Source organism: Microcaecilia unicolor, chromosome 3 (genome assembly GCF_901765095.1).
Source record: "Microcaecilia unicolor chromosome 3, aMicUni1.1, whole genome shotgun sequence".
Lineage (NCBI taxonomy): Eukaryota > Metazoa > Chordata > Amphibia > Gymnophiona > Siphonopidae > Microcaecilia > Microcaecilia unicolor.
This window is the reverse complement of record NC_044033.1, coordinates 165,086,518-165,105,029: the sequence shown is the minus strand read 5'-3', so window position 1 is coordinate 165,105,029 and position 18,512 is coordinate 165,086,518. Positions and strand designations below refer to the sequence as shown.

Sequence of the window (18,512 nt, the reverse complement as noted above, 5' to 3'; positions counted from 1 at the left end):
GCATTTTCAGCTTATGTTCAAACGAAACGTAGGGTATACTTTTCTCTGAACCAAATGGCACCTGTATCTAAGATGGTTCATTGGGATGATTTAAGGTGGCCATCCGTGGTGACATGATAGTGTATAGTGTTCATAGAAACAAGCAGAGACAAAAGGAAATGAGAGTTATGGAGCTTGAAATTCGATCCTTAAAGAGGGCCCTCCAACAGAACTGGAGTCCTAATACCCTTCAAAAGCTAATGTGGCTCAAATTTCAATATAATGGTGATACAAGTGCAATTGCAGGAAAGTAACGTCATGTTCAACAAACCTCCTACTACGTGTATAACAATAAGGCAGGAAAAGTGCTTGCCAGATACCTAAAAGGGAGGAAGTGTAGAGAATGAATTCAACCTATTAAGGATGCTACTGGACACATTTCAACCCAACAAGCTCATATTTTGAACCGCTTTTATGAGTTTTATACACATCTATATCAGTCTGAAAAGCGAGTGCACCTTGAGTATTGTGTTCAATTCTGGTCGTCGCATCTCAAGAAAGATATAGTAGAATTGGAAAAGGTGCAGCAAAGGGCGACTAAAATGATAGCGGGGATGGGACGACTTCCCTATGAAGAAAGACTAAGGAAGCTAGGACTTTTCAGCTTGGAGAAGAGACGGCTGAGGGGAGACATGATAGAGGTATATAAAATAATGAGTGGAGTGGAACAGGTGGATGTGAAGCGTCTGTTCATGCTTTCCAAAAATACTAGGACTAGGTAGGGGGCATGCGATGAAACTACAGTGTAGTAAATTTAAAACAAATCGGAGAAAATGTTTCTTCACCCAACGCATAATTAAACTCTGAAATTCGTTGCCAGAGAGCGTGGTGAAGGCAGTTAGCTTAGCAGAGTTTAAAAAGGGGTTAGACGGTTTCCTAAAGAACAAGTCCATAAACCACTACTAAATGGACTTGGGAAAAATCCACAATTCCAGGAATAACATGTATAGAATGGTTGTACGTTTGGGAAGCTCGCCAGGTGCCCTTGGCCTGGATTGGCCGCTGTCGTGGACAGGATGCTGGGCTCGATGGACCCTTGGTCTTTTCCCAGTGTGGCATTGCTTATGTACTTATCAGTGTCCTAAAGGTGCATATGCTCAATTTTTGATTGCAACACTCTCCCTGCATGATAGAGAAATGGCAATTGTACTTGCAACCCGCCAACTCCCATCAATAGGTTCAAAGTGGATAGCACAAAATACAAATTTAAAAAAAAAAACTGAGAAAGTTTCAGTATTGTCCTGTCAGTGTGATAATAGTGTTCCTGGCTGCATCAATATCCAAAGAGGAGCTTGGGATGTTCTTGTTTTCAGGAGCTTTTAATAAAATCAGAGCTCATGGTGGATGTGCTGAGAAACACACACACACACTCCTGCATGTTCTTACACCGGCGATTCTCAACCCAGTCTTCAGGACACACCTAGCCAGTCAAGTTTTCAAAGACACACACACTGATAAGACACATTTGCATACAATGGAGGTAGCACATGCAAATTTATCTCATTCATATTCATGACCTGAATATGTGTGTCCCAGAACTGGGTTGAGAAACCCTGCATTATTCCTATTTTACAAAAGGCTCTACCTTTGGCAGAGCCTTTTCGAAAATACAGGAGGAACTGAGCCTGTCCCAACCTGGACATCTCATTTCCCCTCTCCATGACGGATCTAAAATGGGCCTCCGTGACTGCAAGCTCCACCACACAAACCTATTACCCAAATCCTACAAACAAAGAAGTAGCAAAAAGAATGCAAAATTCACCATCAGCTATTTGGACGTAATACTTTAAGGTAATGGCAGATTCTATTTTCTCTCTTGTAATAGTGTTTCAACTGATTCCAGCAGCTGATTATTCATTTGCCTTCCCTTTTCAGGATGTGACAAGCTGAATGAATCCTGAAATAAATGTATTTGGTTCCCAGTTATCAGTTACGCAACAAGTGCAATCTACCACATAGCTACGCAGTTTCTTTAAACAACAGACCTTCTTGCCTGTGTTATTTCCTTTCTCCAACTTCCACAAAGTAGATTTAAGCTCTGATCTGTGGCAGGACTTCAGTAGCATTTTCCTAACAACAACAAAAAAAAAAAAATCCATACAAATCAGGTTCTTCAGAAAGCCGACAGTGAATCATCTTTGGGCTATCAGAACGGACATGAAAGAAAACTCACTGAGGCAGATGCTATAGGAAATCAATAAGAAAAACAACAGGCAAAGCAAGCATCCCAGAAATCCACTACCAATGTGAAAAAAGGTCAGAAGAAGTCCTCCTGGAAAATTGCCCTCTGTTTTGGATTAAGCTCCTTAACATACAACACTCCGGGCTGTTACAGCTGACCCCCAATATCAGGCTGTAGCACAACCACTTTGACAAGTTATTCAAAGGGCTCGACGTTTATTTCATTGGCAAAGACAAATCTAGCATTTCAGAAATAAATCTAACCACTTGACGGATGTCATAGTGACAAGAAGCTCAGGGAAACAGCATCTTGGGATCACAGCATTATGTTGACTGTAATCTTTAATCACCCTGCTGTCTCGTATTAATTTTACTCGGACAGGTTCATGCAGTGTCTCTTTTTCTCCTACCTAGACCATTTAAGCAAAGTATACAAAAAAGAAAAAGGTATTTTAAAGTCCCATGCTGTGGAATCTAATACACAGCAAATAACTCATAGAAATCACAAAACATAATCACATTTTCACGGGCTTAACAGCATTAAGGACAAAACAGAGAACCGTCTGTAAGTTTTCCAAGTGTTTTTCCTCTTGTGAGAAGAAAAAAATGGTGATATATATATGAGACTGTATAATCTAATTTAGTGAAAATAGCTATTGCTATTTTCAGTAATCTCATCCCTTACTATTTGCATACAGCTGAAACTGACAGTATAAACTATTGTGTGAAATTTTAATTCAATCTTTATATTTGCGATAGCAGCCAATCTCCAAAAGAACAAATTAACATACAAGTATTTCAACTGTTTTCCTCTTCCTACCAATACACAGGGTTTCAGTCACTGCAAGTAAAATAAAAATTTTTAAAAATACTCTTAAGCTTCTAGTCAATCAGAGATAACTGTGTCTAAATCAGTGTTCTGCTATTTCACATGCTCATCTTTTTCCCATTCTTTTGTTATTTTGCTTTTTTTTTTTTTTTTTAAGATGGGTATCTGTATTTCTCTCTCTAACTAGCTCATGAAAAGCAGAAAGATAGAGCCTCCGCTTTGTGTCTGATCGGTGACAGCTGGTTGTGAATTAATCTCTTCCTGTTATTACTGTGTGAATGAACAGAAAGCAGTCAAAACAAAGGAAGCAGGAAAGCGAATACAGGATGATCAGATGATGCTGCCCCTGTCCATGGTCCACCCGTCACTTGTCACCCCCAAACATCTCATTCCCAAAGTCGCCTAGCAAAATGGAGAAGATTTTTATAAAATCCCGTGGCAACCCAATTATTTTTTAAATTACATTTCCCAAACCGAGGAAACACCTTTTAAAAGTATCTAATAACCTCCTTCACTGACTTTGTCATGTACATTTCACCCCGTAATAAATATGATTTAGTTTCCAGTTCTGGACACAGGAGTTGGGCTACACCCTCGTTACTAAAAACAAAAAAAGGTGGGCTTCTCATCTAACACAATTGAAAGCAAATAGGTAAATACGTGTTAACATCTGAGCAAAGTGTGAAGTTTCAAAGGCCAGGAGAAACTAGAAATGGGCTAGTCTCACCTATGCAGGGTGACAGCAGAGGCCCTCTCGGGTTGCGGTCATCTCCGTCTCCTCTCGGCTCGGAGTCTCGGATCTAGGCTCCCCTGGGTGGGATTGCGGGGGTCCGGCACTTCTGCTTTCTTCCCGGACTGCATTCAGCAAGTGCTCGGCAGGCTGGAGCGCTGGGCTCCCTCCCCCGGCTCTGAACTTCCGCAGCTCGACAGGCAGCTTTGGGGGGCTAGGGGAAGCCCCAGCACCAGGCAGTAATGTTACCGTCGCCGGATGATCGCAACTTTTAAGGAGGACAAGATTGGTAAGGAAATAGGAGGATCCCGGGAGAATAATCCTCAGCGTTTAACTGCATCAGCTGTCTTCTTCTAAAACATTTATTTTGGAAGATATATGTAAAAATGTCCACATGTAAACGTTTTTAAATCGAATCCGGGAGGATCCCACTATCCGTTTTGTACCTTTTGCCCAGGCAGAGTCCGAAGCTCCTCGTTGCAGGCTGCTAGCCGGTCCCTGCGAGCTAACTGAGCTGAGCTGAGTCGCCCCAGGCTTTGGGAACATCGACGAGACCCATGTGAGCCCAGAGAATAGCTACCAGCCTCCCCGCTTTCAGGAGCTCTGGATCAGACAGCAAAGCTAAGAGAAGGAATAAAAGCTGTCCGTTGATCTCCGGGTACAGGGAGAAGAACAAGAGGTTCCAGAAAAAGTAAACAGCAACTTTTTACTGTCTAGGCTTTGCTCCTGGAAAGTTTCCTCGAGTTAGAGCGCAGAGACATCCCATGTTTCCAAGACCTCTGCAACTCGGAGCAATTGTACATTTCTCAAGCAGCCAGCTATCTCGAAGGAATCACCTTGCCTCTGTGACTGGGATGATGCAGGCGGGCTGTTGTCCTTGTTCGATCGCTGATTGCTAGCACTGCTTCCCTCACTCCCTCTGTTCCTCTGATTTACAGATCGGTGCAGCCGGAGAGAAGCTCGAGCAGAGCACCAGGCGAGGGGAGGAGCCACGGGAAGGGGGGGGGGATAGTGCGAGAAGGAGACTCGCACAGCAGGCAGCTCGCCGACAGGGAATGGGAAAGAAAGACAGAGATAAAGCTGGGGAGGAAGTGACAGGGAAAATCCTCTTTATAGTATTGCTTATTCTCACTGGGAATACAAATGTCACAGTTTTCAGCTACTTTTCTTCATCTGCAATAGTATTTGTATTTCTTTCCCTAAACTACCTCATGAAAAGCAGAAAGCTAGAGCTTCTGCTTTGTGTCTGAGCGGTGACAGCTAGTTGTGAATTAATCTCTTCCCGTTATTACTGTGTGAATGAACAGAAAGCAGTCAAAAGCAGAGGAAGCTGGAAAGCGAATACAGGATGATTAGCTGCTGTTATCCTGTCCGTGTTCCATCTGTAACTTGTCACCCCCCAACTCCAAGCCATTTCTTATTCCTAGGAGATACTATTAAGGTCCAGGAGAACAGACATACATGGCGCCTAGCAGCTGCCATGCTCAATGTTCTGAACGGGGCTCCGCCCTCCATAGCCCAGATTGGATAAATCTGCAAAAGGTTGGCGCACTGAACACATCAGGGGTGATGTCATAGGAGGTCGTGGAAAGTGATTGGCTAATCGGTTTTGGAGGGCGGAGTTCTCCGCCCTGTGGCGGGCTTCCCATACATTTAATTCTCTGAGGACAAGCAGGCTGCTTGTTCTCACCTGTGGGTCGATGTCTGCAAATCGGCATTTTGCAAGCAAAATATAAAAAAAAGTCTTGCTAGAGTCTTCTGGCATGCGTGCACCGCACATACGCGGACCAATTTCCCGCCCGTCGCGTGAACGCATTCCTCAGTTATTTTTTCTCCGTGTTGAGGTGCGGTCGAGTTTTTTGCTCCACTCCTCTCAGGCCTGGGAAAGAGTCTTATTCGTTTTGTGGATTTTGCCTTATTTTATTTTCTTTTCTGTTTCTTAGAAATTTTACAGTTAAAAAAAAAACTTCCCGTAGTTTTCTTTATTTTTACCCTTTTAAAGTTTCCTTTGTTTTCGACGCGGCCGGCTTGTTCACTTCTTTTTGTGCCCTTTTTTCTTTTAACAGACACAATCGTCCATGTCATCGAAGACACCCAGCGACTTCAAACATTGTACTCAGTGCAACCAAACCATATCAGGTACCGATACCCACGCCTAGTGTATCCAGTGCCTTGGGCCCGACCATAGCCCAGCCGCTTTTAGTCTGTGTCTTCGTATGAAGAAACGGACCCAAGCGTCTTAAGAAGCCCAACGAGAGAAGCTTTTTGGGGCTCGGTCCGGTCCTTCGGCATCGACATCGGTACCGAGGTCAGCGGCGTCAGCGCCAACATCGAAAGGAGCATCAACGTCGGGGAGAGAGGTAATGGCTGCTGAGAGACCAACTCGCGCTGGGAGCAGCGAGGCATCGAGTGGGTCTCCACCTGCCTCGAGGCCTCCAGTTATGCAGGACCCCGGGACCGACCTTCGTCTGACCTGGCCCTGAGGAGGCGTGAGGATTCCACGTCCTCCTCATCAGTACCGAGGAGTCTCGATGACAGTCGTTGAGCGACGGCAAAGAAGTACCGTCATCATTCTCCTTCAACACACAGTGCCGGGAGCTCCAGGGCGTCGAGGGATTCGGCAACTGAGAAGCATCGGCTCCAAGAGGATCACTCCCCCTCTATTCAGGAGGTGCCGATGCGTCGGTCTCCTGGCAGCTCGGTACCTACTCCCGAGCCTTGACAGATTCTGCAACCGGCTCCTTTACCGACCCCGCAGCCTTGTCCGACGGCGGCTCTCGACAAGCTCATCGGGGCCCTGCATCCAAAACTTCTGGAAGGATTGCTGCACCAGTCTGCTTCGGTGTCGGGGGTGCTTGCGCCTTCCATACCGTCTGCTGCAGGTGGAGGAAGCTTCACCGGAGTCCAGGCAGACGTCAACTTCTCGGCACCACCATCGAGGACGTCGTTCCTCGGTGTCGAGGCAGGCTCAGTTTTGGACTGCTCTGAAGGATGTCTTGTCTGATACTGAAGATGTGCGTTTGTGGGAGGAAGAGGAGGATCCCAGGTACTTTTCTTCTGATGTGTCTCCCGAGTCTTGCTTGCTTCCCGGAAAGATTCCACGAAAAGGTGTTACTCTTTCAAATGGAGGAGGTTTGCCGTCTGGTGTGACAGCAAGGCCTTAGATCCTCTTTCTTGTCCTACATAGACTCTGCTTGAATACCTTCTACACTTGTCAGAGTCTGGTCTCAAGATCAACTCCGTAAGAGTTCACCTTAGTGCGATTAGTGCTTATCATCACCGTGTAGAGGGTAAGCCCATTTCTGGACAGCCTTTAGTTGTTCGCTTCATTAGAGGTTTGCTTTTGTCAAAGCCCCCTGTCAAACCTCCACCAGTGTCATGGGATCTCAACGTCATTCTCACCCAGCTGATGAAAGCTCCTTTTGAGCTACTGAATTACTGCCATCTGAAGTACGTAAAAGGCCAACGCTCTCTTGCAGTCCAAGGTATGCAAACTGCTTTCGCTAGGGCGGGTATGAGGACGGGGAAAGAAAGCTGGCAAGACAATTGACTGGTTCAGATGGAACTCCGACACCACCTTTGGCAGGAACTTAGGGTGCGTGCGGAGGACTACTCTGTTGTGATGGAACTTGATATAAGGTGCGCACACTACTTGACCTGGAAGGTCGTTTTCTTGGTGGCTGTTACTTCAGTTCATAGAGTCAGTGAGCTTCAGGCCTTGGTAGTGCATGCACCTTATATGCATGCACCATGACTCCATTTAGGCGTGGCCATTTACACCAATAAAAACCTGGTGTAAATGCCCATGCCTAAAGTATTTATTTAGACGTGTGTATCCCTGTTATTCTATAACCATGCGCATAAAATTTAGGCACACCCTCAACCCACCCATGCTCCTCCCATGGCTGTGCCCCCTTTTAGGATCCACATGTTGGAATTTACACGCGCCTCTTTATAGACTACACATAACAAGATGCACATGTAAGTTCTAATTAGTGCCAATAATTACTTATCACCCAATTATTGGCACTGATTGGCTCTTTAGTCAATTAAGTTGCAGGCATCATATAGGGAATTAATTTTATAAAGTTTTCTCCATGTGTAAAGCCTGCAATCACCCTGTCCCTGTAGTGCCATAGGTGATCATCTTGAAGTCTATTTAACAACTTCATTGGGATCCCTAGATAAATTGCACTAGAGCAATCCAGATGGCTTAACACTGTCAGTAAAAAAAACTTAACTGCCTGACCAGTCATAGTCTGTGCCATGCCCTTTTTTTGAACATTTCCTACTTGAGCCTCAAGCATCAATTTACGACTCTAAAATTACCCCAAGACTATGAACTTCCTGACACAAGCAAAACTCATGGCCCAAGATATCTATTAACTTAGGAAAGGGTGAGCTTCCTACCCACAAAGGACTAAATGTTGTGGCACCAGTGGCGTACCAAGGGGGGGGCGGTGGGGGCGGTCAGCCCCGGGTGCACGGCGCTGGGGGGTGCTGCGGCGCGCGCCTGTCGGCTCTGAGTTCGCTAACTTCGCTCGTTCGCTGCAGCTCCCTCTGCCCCGGAACAGGTTACTTCCTGTTCCGGGGCAGAGGGAGCTGCAGCGAACGAGCGAAGTTAGCGAACTCGGAGCCGATAGGCGCTCGCCGCGCCACCCCCTCAGCGGCTTGCACCCGGGGGGGTGTCATTTCGCTGGGGGGGAGGTGTCATTTCGCAGGGGCCCCGCATCGGCGATCCACCCCGGGTGCCATCCAGGCTAGGAACGCCACTGTGTGACACCAAAAAATTAGTGACAAAAACGTGTTATTCTGTAAACCATACTTAAAGGGTCCCTTTTACTAAAGGGTTGGCACGTGGAAATGGGTTTACCGCATGCCAATCCGGAACTGCTATTGCAGGAGCCTGGTGGTAGTTCTCCAAGCAGGCGCCATTTCCGGTGCTACAAAAATATTTTCTATCTTTGTAGTGCTGGGGCTTATCCGGGGGTAATCAGACAGCACTGGGTTAGTACAGGAGCCCTTACCTCAATGGGTGGTGGTAAGTGCTTCCCCCCAAAATGGCTGTGTGGCAAGTGGTTCACTTACCACATGGTAATTTCCTTAGAAAAAAAACAACAATCTTTTACTTGTTGCGTCAAAAGCATGCACTGATGCTAGCGCAGGCCCTCTTTTAGTGCAGCTTAGTAAAAGGGCCCCAAAATTAGGCACAGTTTATAGAATTGCACTGATGCCTGGGATTCACGACTAAAGTCCATTTGCAACAAATGAAATGTGGCGTAAATCTTTGCGGCTAAACTAGGTGTATATCCCCCTTATTTTACATCTACACACCCAGGACACTCCCATTTCTGCTCCACCTTTTTGAACGCATGCGTAAAATTTAGGCATGGATCCCATGCCTAAATTTACATGCGTATATTTTAATAAAATCTAATTAGTGCCAATAATTGCTTATGTGGCACTATTTAGCTCGTTATTCAATTACATCACACGAAAAATTGGGCACGCATCAAAATTTGTGCACACACTTTTTAGTGACTTTTATAAAATTCACAGGGAAATCGGGGGGGGGGGGGGTTCAGTGCTTAATTTTAATTTATTAGTGTTGACCATTTCCCCAAGACCTGCAGACATTCATTTAAGTGATTCAACAATTCCTGAAATGAATTCTGCGTAGGAATGGAAAAAAAATGGACATCATCAGCACTGAAGTACACTGCCTTTGGTGAATCTCTTCGTAAAGGTGATTAATAAATCTGAATAAATAAATAAAATCCCAATATATACAAGGTTTTTGAATCTGATCCACTAATGGACTAGAGCAGTGGCTCCCAAACCTGGTCCTGGAGGCACCCCAGTCAGTCAGATTTTCAGGATACCCACAATGAATATTCATGAGGGAGATTTGCATCATGTTGATATTAGGAAAAACAAGCAAGAGTCCACACTCCGCACAAAGAAGACAAGCTGATATTAACCATTATCTGGTTAAAGTTAATTGGTTAAGTAAAAAAAATCACTGCTTAAAGTTACCTGGATAACTTCATCAGGGCTCTGGATTTTCAAAAGGCATTTGACAAAGTGCCTCATGAAAGACTCCAGAGGGGAGAGTCGTGGATTAGGAGGTACTGTCCTATTGTGGATTAAAAACTGGTTAAAAGATAGAAAACAGAGGGTAGGGTTAAATGGTCATTATTCTCAATGGAGAAGGTTTGATAGTGGGGTTCCCCAAGGGCCTGTGCCTGGACCACTGCTTTTTAACATATTTATATATGAACTAGAGACGGGAGTAACTAGTGAGGTAATTAAATTTGCTGACTACACAAAGTTATTCAAAGTTGTTAAATCGCAAGAGGATTGTGAAAAATTACAAGAGGGCCTTACAAGACTGGGAGACTGGGCATCCAAGTGACAGATTACGTTTAATGTGAGCAACTGCAAAGTGATGCATGTGAGAAAGAGGAACCTGAACTATACAGTGGGGGAAATAAGTATTTGATCCCTTGCTGATTTTGTAAGTTTGCCCACTGACAAAGACATGAGCAGCCCATAATTGAAGGGTAGGTTATTGGTAACAGTGAGAGATAGCACATCACAAATTAAATCCGGAAAATCACATTGTGGAAAGTATATGAATTTATTTGCATTCTGCAGAGGGAAATAAGTATTTGATCCCCCACCAACCAGTAAGAGATCTGGCCCCTACAGACCAGGTAGATGCTCCAAATCAACTCGTTACCTGCATGACAGACAGCTGTCGGCAATGGTCACCTGTATGAAAGACACCTGTCCACAGACTCAGTGAATCAGTCAGACTCTAACCTCTACAAAATGGCCAAGAGCAAGGAGCTGTCTAAGGATGTCAGGGACAAGATCATACACCTGCACAAGGCTGGAATGGGCTACAAAACCATCAGTAAGACGCTGGGCGAGAAGGAGACAACTGTTGGTGCCATAGTAAGAAAATGGAAGAAGTACAAAATGACTGTCAATCGACAAAGATCTGGGGCTCCACGCAAAATCTCACCTCGTGGGGTATCCTTGATCATGAGGAAGGTTAGAAATCAGCCTACAACTACAAGGGGGGAACTTGTCAATGATCTCAAGGCAGCTGGGACCACTGTCACCACGAAAACCATTGGTAACACATTACGACATAACGGATTGCAATTCTGCAGTGCCCGCAAGGTCCCCCTGCTCCGGAAGGCACATGTGACGGCCCGTCTGAAGTTTGCCAGTGAACACCTGGATGATGCCGAGAGTGATTGGGAGAAGGTGCTGTGGTCAGATGAGACAAAAATTGAGCTCTTTGGCATGAACTCAACTCGCCGTGTTTGGAGGAAGAGAAATGCTGCCTATGACCCAAAGAACACCGTCCCCACTGTCAAGCATGGAGGTGGAAATGTTATGTTTTGGGGGTGTTTCTCTGCTAAGGGCACAGGACTACTTCACCGCATCAATGGGAGAATGGATGGGGCCATGTACCGTACAATTCTGAGTGACAACCTCCTTCCCTCCGCCAGGGCCTTAAAAATGGGTCGTGGCTGGGTCTTCCAGCACGACAATGACCCAAAACATACAGCCAAGGCAACAAAGGAGTGGCTCAGGAAGAAGCACATTAGGGTCATGGAGTGGCCTAGCCAGTCACCAGACCTTAATCCCATTGAAAACTTATGGAGGGAGCTGAAGCTGCGAGTTGCCAAGCGACAGCCCAGAACTCTTAATGATTTAGAGATGATCTGCAAAGAGGAGTGGACCAAAATTCCTCCTGACATGTGTGCAAACCTCATCATCAACTACAGAAGACGTCTGACCGCTGTGCTTGCCAACAAGGGTTTTGCCACCAAGTATTAGGTCTTGTTTGCCAGAGGGATTAAATACTTATTTCCCTCTGCAGAATGCAAATAAATTCATATACTTTCCACAATGTGATTTTCCGGATTTAATTTGTGATGTGCTATCTCTCACTGTTACCAATAACCTACCCTTCAATTATGGGCTGCTCATGTCTTTGTCAGTGGGCAAACTTACAAAATCAGCAAGGGATCAAATACTTATTTCCCCCACTGTAGCTATGTAATGCAGGGTTCCACATTAGGAGTCACCACCCAGGAAAGGTGTTTTCATTGATGATAGGTTGAAACCCTCTGCTCAGTGTGCTGCAGCGGCTAAGAAAGCAAATAGAATATTAGGTATTATTGGGAAAGGAATGGAAAACAAAAATGAGGATGTTATAATGCCTTTGTATCGCTCCATGGTGCGACCGCACTTCGAATATTGTGTGCAATTCTGGTCATCGCATCTCAAAAATGATATAGTTTAATTAGAAAAGGTACAGAGAAGGGCGACGAAAATGATAAAGGAAAGGCTAAAGCAGCTAGGACTCTTCACCTTAGAGAAGAGACGAATGAGGGGAGATATGATAGAGGTCTATAAAATAATGAGTGGAATGGAATATATATCTAGAAATGTTAATAATGCCTTCTGTTTCAGCAAAATCATCTATTCCTTTACCATTCAACCCAAAATCTTTTTGTAATACTAAATGTTTACCCTCTTCTCATTTCCACTCTCCATGATGTATTGTAAGCCACATTGAACCTGCAAAGAGGTGGGAAAATGTGGGATAGAAATGCAATAAATAAATAAATAAATAAATGGGTAGATGTAAATCGCTTGTTTACTCTTTCCAAAACTACTAGGACTAGAGAGCATGCAATGAAGCTACAAAGTAGTACATTTAAAATGAATCGGAGAAAATATTTCTTCACTCAACATGTAGTTAAACTCTGGAATTTGTTGCCAGACAATGTGGTAAAAACAGTTATCTTAGCGGGGTTTAAAAAAGGTTTGGATAGCTTCATAAAAGAAAAGTACATAAGCCATTATTAGAATGACTTGGGGAAAATCCACTGCTTATTTCTAGGATAAGCAGTAATTCCATAAGAATGTCAATTCATTAAAAAAACACATTACTTTTTAACATCCCATCACATGATTTAAGGATTAATATAAGAAAGCAGGTTGTAGTGACAAAGTGTGCTCCCTGAAAAAGATTCTGTTGCTATGAGACTGAAGACTGGCGATGGAAATGATCAGACTAGACTGATGCCATGGAGAGATTTCTGAAGCAGTTTAGTGTAATTATTTACCATTATTTGAAGTGCACTATAATAAAGGGATCAGATTTATCAACCTGTGCTTCACAATACGTTCAAGCAAACCACATACGCTTAAAGAAAACTCTAAATGGTGAATTAATCCAACATATTTACTGTCAAAAACTAATCCATTAAAAAGAGTATCGTTATTGCTAGAAATGAATAACTGTAAGCATTACCTGTGACCTTACCTTCTTCCAGATTGATGACCAGTGGCTACTACTTGCTATCGTGAAGAAAAAAGAGTAATTGTTTCAATAATCATTTCAGATAATTGCTAACATTGTGACACGTTCCTGTGTTTTTGCCATACATAACTGAGCTTGAGAGGAGCTAAGTTGCCCTCGTTGATCTCTGTATTGCTTATTTTACATACACCATGCTTTGGGCTCCTTTCAAAAACATGCATTATGATGTTTGAGATATGAATAAATAAATAGATAAGTAAATAAATGGGCTTTTTCTTTTGCAGCTGAGGAAGTGTTGATAGCTGAAGTTGCATTTGCTGGTGAGTGAACAGACCTTGTTAGTATTGGTTTGCTGGAAAGTGCATGTTTTAGATTTTGCAAGAGAAGAAAACCTTGTGGGCCTAATGTATTCTGAATGCTGGCACTTCAATAAATTGACACCTCAATGAAGAATGCTTAGCGCAACTCTATAATGGCTTAAGGGAACATCTAATCTGCTTTAGAATAGTAGCAGAAAGCCACACTGTTGCGTCAAAAATCAGAAGAGCCCACTAGCTGAAATAAGTGGATGCATCTAAGTGCACCATTTAATGCACTCAGCTGACAGCATTCTATAAGGTACATGCACAGTTCAGTGACACGTCTGTGACATGCCCATATGTATGCCCCTCCTTTAGAGCTGCACCCTAAGGTGTCCTTTTACCTAAGTGCACTAGAATGCAGACTTAACGTGTGGATTGTGCCACACAATAAACCCAGATTTAATTCAGTACCTTTTGGGGGGGGGGGGGGTTCCCTCTATTTTTTATTTCTTATCGTACATCTGTACTTTTTCCCTTGGTGCTCTGATCTCCCTCTATGGTTTTCGGTGTCATCTTTATTTTATTTTTTATTTATTTTTGTTACATTTGTACCCCGCGCTTTCCCACTCATGGCAGGCTCAATGCGGCTTACATGAGGCAATGGAGGGTTAATTGACTTGCCCAGAGTCACAAGGAGCTGCCTGTGCCTGAAGTGGGAATCGAACTCAGTTTCTCAGTTCCCCAGGACCAAAGTCCACCACCCTAACCACTAGGCCACTCCTCCTCTGATGACTCCCAGATTTACCTCTCTGCACCAGAATTTTCAGCAGGAATCCAGGTCCAAGTCTCAGCCTGCCTGTGTGACATTGCTGCCTGGATGTCTCACTGCCATCTGAACCTAAACATGACCATGACTGAGCTTCTTATCTTTCCCCCTAAACCTACCTCTCCTCGTCCCTCTTTCTCTGTCTCTGTGGATAACACTCTCATCCTCCTTGTCTCATCAGCTCGTAACTTTGGGGTCATCTTTGACTCCTCTCTCTCTCTTTCTCTGCACATATCCAATAGACTGCTAAAACCTGTCATTTCTTTCTGAGCTCACTACCAAAACCCTTATCCACACTCTCATCACCTCACACTTAGATTAAGGCTCCCCCTTCCCCAGAATGTTGCCCAGTTCCTAACAAATCTAAAACCTTCCTCCCTGCACCATAATCTCATCCATGCATTTAGACTCCGGAACTCTGACTGTCTCTTGGGCCCTGTGTGTGGAATGGGGAGCATTCCTGAAAATGCTACCCTGGAGGAACTGGATTTCAGCTTTCTACCTAGGAGCCTAAATTTGGCTTACAGAACCTCCCTCCCACATTTACCTATGTCATTGGTACCCACATGTATTAAGACATCCGGTTCCTCCCCAGCACTATCTAAAATCCTATCTAGGTGGCACATGAGGTCCACCACCTTCGCACCAGGCAGGCAAGTCACCAGGCAATCCTCATGTCCATCAAACTGTTCAAAAGAGAGCTGAAGACCTATCTCTTTATACAAGCATATGGGTTGGATGAAAACATGATTTGAAAAGGAAGAAGAGATCAGGCTGAGTAATGTGATTGAAGCCAAGGTTTTATGTAGATTTTATGTTGTTTATTTGTAATTATGTTTTTGTTAGTTTTAATATTATGGTGGTGTGATAAATGTATTTGGATTTTATGTATGTAAATCTGTAAACCGCTGAAAACATTTGGATTGCACGGTATATAACATTTTTAAATAAATAAATAAACCTGGCCTAATTTGAAGGAACTTTTTATCAGAGTGAATAATCCATTTCTGTTAGTGTAGTTGTTGAAAACCTTTTTAGCTCTGCTGAATTAATGACTCACAAACACACTCACATGATTGACAATCATTTTCAAAAATTTTATTAAATGCCTAGTCTTATATAAGGATAACAGATATATTTCTTTGGATCCTAGCTACTTAGATTTGTTTCTTAAAGGTAAATAGAAAGTATGATTTTTGCCTAATTTCTTCAGGTGAAGATAGTTAAACTGGGTTCTATTATGTTATGGCTATGCTCCATTCACTTGTTTATTTCTTTTAATTATATATTTTTTATATTCCTTTTTCTTGGTTTTTTTTTTTGTTTATTTATTTTTGTTACATTTGTACCCCACGCTTTCCCACTCATGGCAGGCTCAATGTGGCTTACATGGGGCAATGGAGAGTTAAGTGACTTGCCCAGAGTCACAAGGAGCTGCCTTTGCCTGAAGTGGGAATCGAACTCAGTTCCTCAGGACCAAAGTCCACCACCCTAACCACTAGGCCACTCCTCCACTCGCTGGGGGGGGGGGGGGGGGGTCTTTTACTAAGTGGTGGTAAGCCCAACGTGGGCTTCCCTGCTCGCTAAACAGGAAGTGCAGTTCCCACCCCCAGTGCACACCATTTCCAGCACTACAAAAATATTTTTATTTTTGTAGCGCCGGTGTTTACCCAGTGGTAATTGGGCAATGCCGCAGCAACGAAGTCCAGACTTAAATTATACACTGAGTGTAGAAATATTTTCTCCTATTTGTTTGTTGTGGAAGAGTAGAGCCTAGTGGTTGGTGCAGCAGACTTTGATCCTAAGTAACTGCGTATAATATGTAAACTGCTTTGATTATAACAACAGAAAGGTAGTATATCAAGTCCCATTCCCTTTCCTAAATTTACTATGTTGCAGCTTTATTGCATGCTCCCTAGTCCTAGTATTTTTGGAAAGAGAAAGCAAGTGATTCACGTCTACCCATTCCACTCCACTCATTATTTTATACTACTACTTATCATTTTTATAGCGCTACTAGATGTACGCAGCACTGTACACTTAAACACGAAGAGACAGTCCCTGCTCCACAGAGCTTATAATCTAGTTAGGACAGACAAACAAGACAAACAAGAGGTAAGGGAATATTAAAGTGAGGATGATAAAATAAGGGTTCTGAACAAGTGAATAAGGGTTAGGAGTTAAAAGCAGCATCAAAAAGGTGGGCTTTTAGCTTTTATCTCTCCTCAGCTGTCTTTTCTCAAAGCTGAAAAGTAGCCTTTCCTCATAGGGAAGTCATCACATCCCCTTTATCATTTTCATCGCCCTTCTCTGTAACTTTTCTAATTCCACTATATCTTTTTTGAGATGCGGTGACCAGAATTGCACACAGTATTTGAGGTGCGGTCGCACCATGGAGTGATACAAATGCATTATAACATCCTCATTTTTGTTTTCCTTTCCTAATAATACCTAACATTCTATTTTCTGTTCTAGCCAACGCTGCACACTAAGCATAGGATTTCAACGTATCATCAATGATGACACCTAGATCCCTTTCCTGGTTGGTGACTCCTATGGAACCTTGCATCATGTAGCTGTAGTTCAGGTTCCTCTTTCCCACATGCATCACTTTGCACTTGCTCACATTAAACGTCATTTGCCATTTGGACGTCCAGTCTCCTAGTCCTGTAAGGTCCTCTTGTAATTTTTCACAATCCTTTTGCAATTTAAACAGCTTTGAATAACTTTGTGTCATCAGCAAATTTAATTACCTCCCATCTCTAGATCATTTATAAATATGTTCAAAAGCAGTGGTCCCAGCACAGAGCCACGTGGAACCCTACTATCTACCCTTCTCCATTGAGAAAACTGACCATTTAACCCTACTCTCTGTTTTATGTCTTTTAACCAGTTTTTAATCCACAATGCCTTAATCCCGCTTTCAAGACGCCCCTGACACACCCCCTTGTAATTTGGACACACTGCAGATAAAATGCATAGATAGACATCTGCAAAACAGATTTCGAAAATACCGATTTAAATGTTTTGAGAAGAAATCCATCCAACTTGTGCTTTACGATACTTTTTGGACGTTTTCTCTTTCGAAAATGAGCCGCTTGGTCTCACAGGCTGTTCAGTAATTGGAGAAGTGTTCCAGTCAAATAAAAAAAAAAAGAAGAAGCTTCCAATTGGAGAGAATGAACTTGTAGATATATGATTATAACTGCAAAATAATTTCCTTAGTGCTTTTTATAATATTTTATAAATCCCAATCAATACTGCCTTCAATTTTCTTTTGGAAAGTGCAGTGTCTATGTACTCAAGCTCTTTACTTAAAAATAGGCACAGAACTAAGCACAAAACTGCCAACATTCTCCTACATATGTTGTAGAAAAATATTTTACAGCTTGAGTATATCATCCAATTGTTTAAAGACTTCCAGACAAATTGAAAAAAAAGATTATACTTCAGAATTTATAGTGCATAAATTTATAGTGCAGAATGTGCCTTATGAGAAATGAATGTTAGTTTAAGTCTGATTTAGCTTTTGTCTTTCTAACATGATATGAAACAGTTTTATGCAAGAGTCAAACAAAGTATTAGGTTCATGGGAAAGCTGAAGAGAATGTGGAAGTGAGAAACAAAAATAAGAATGTGAATACAGGGCTCACACTAGGGATGTGCATTCATTTGGAAGAGCATGGGAAATGTCATGTTGCCCTCACGCTAGCATTCTATAATGCATTAGTTGCACAAATTTGCTTAGTACTAGATTCTGCATATCACACCTAAAAAAAATTAGTGCCAAAACAAAATACGCCTAGCTGTTTGCTATAAAGTATGCCTAAATTTCTGTGCATTTATAGAATACACCAGTGGTTCCCAAACCTGGTCCTGGAGGCACCCCTGCCAGTCAGGTTTTCAGGATATCCACAATGAATATTCATGAGAGATTTGCATGCCCTGTCTTCACTGCATTTAAATCTCTCTCATGAATATTCATTGTGGATATCCTGAAAACCTGACTGGCAGGGGTGCCTCCAGGACTAGGTTTGGGAACCACTGGAATACACCCAGCAGCCATCCACATATCTAAATTTAGTCGTGGGCAATTATGCCAAGTAAAACTTGGTGTAAATGCCAGTGCTTAAATTACATGCGGGCAATGTGCATAGATTTTAGAAATGCCCATGGCCCGCCCATTCCACGCCTGTGGCCACACCCCCTTTTCAACTGTGTGACTTAAAATTTACGTGCATCGTGTTACAGAA

The 18,512-nt window shown here is 43.0% G+C and overlaps 1 protein-coding gene across 1 annotated transcript in view; it reads right to left on the bottom strand.

Annotated features, from left to right (window-relative positions):
• Positions 1 to 4,699, bottom strand: part of TMEM200A (transmembrane protein 200A) — a 166,812-nt gene extending 162,113 nt beyond the window's left edge. The window contains exon 1 of the mRNA XM_030196532.1: positions 3,777 to 4,699. The gene's annotated coding sequence lies outside the window, so the exon portion shown is untranslated. The remainder of the gene's footprint in view (positions 1 to 3,776) is intronic.
• Positions 4,700 to 18,512: the final 13,813 nt, after the last annotated feature.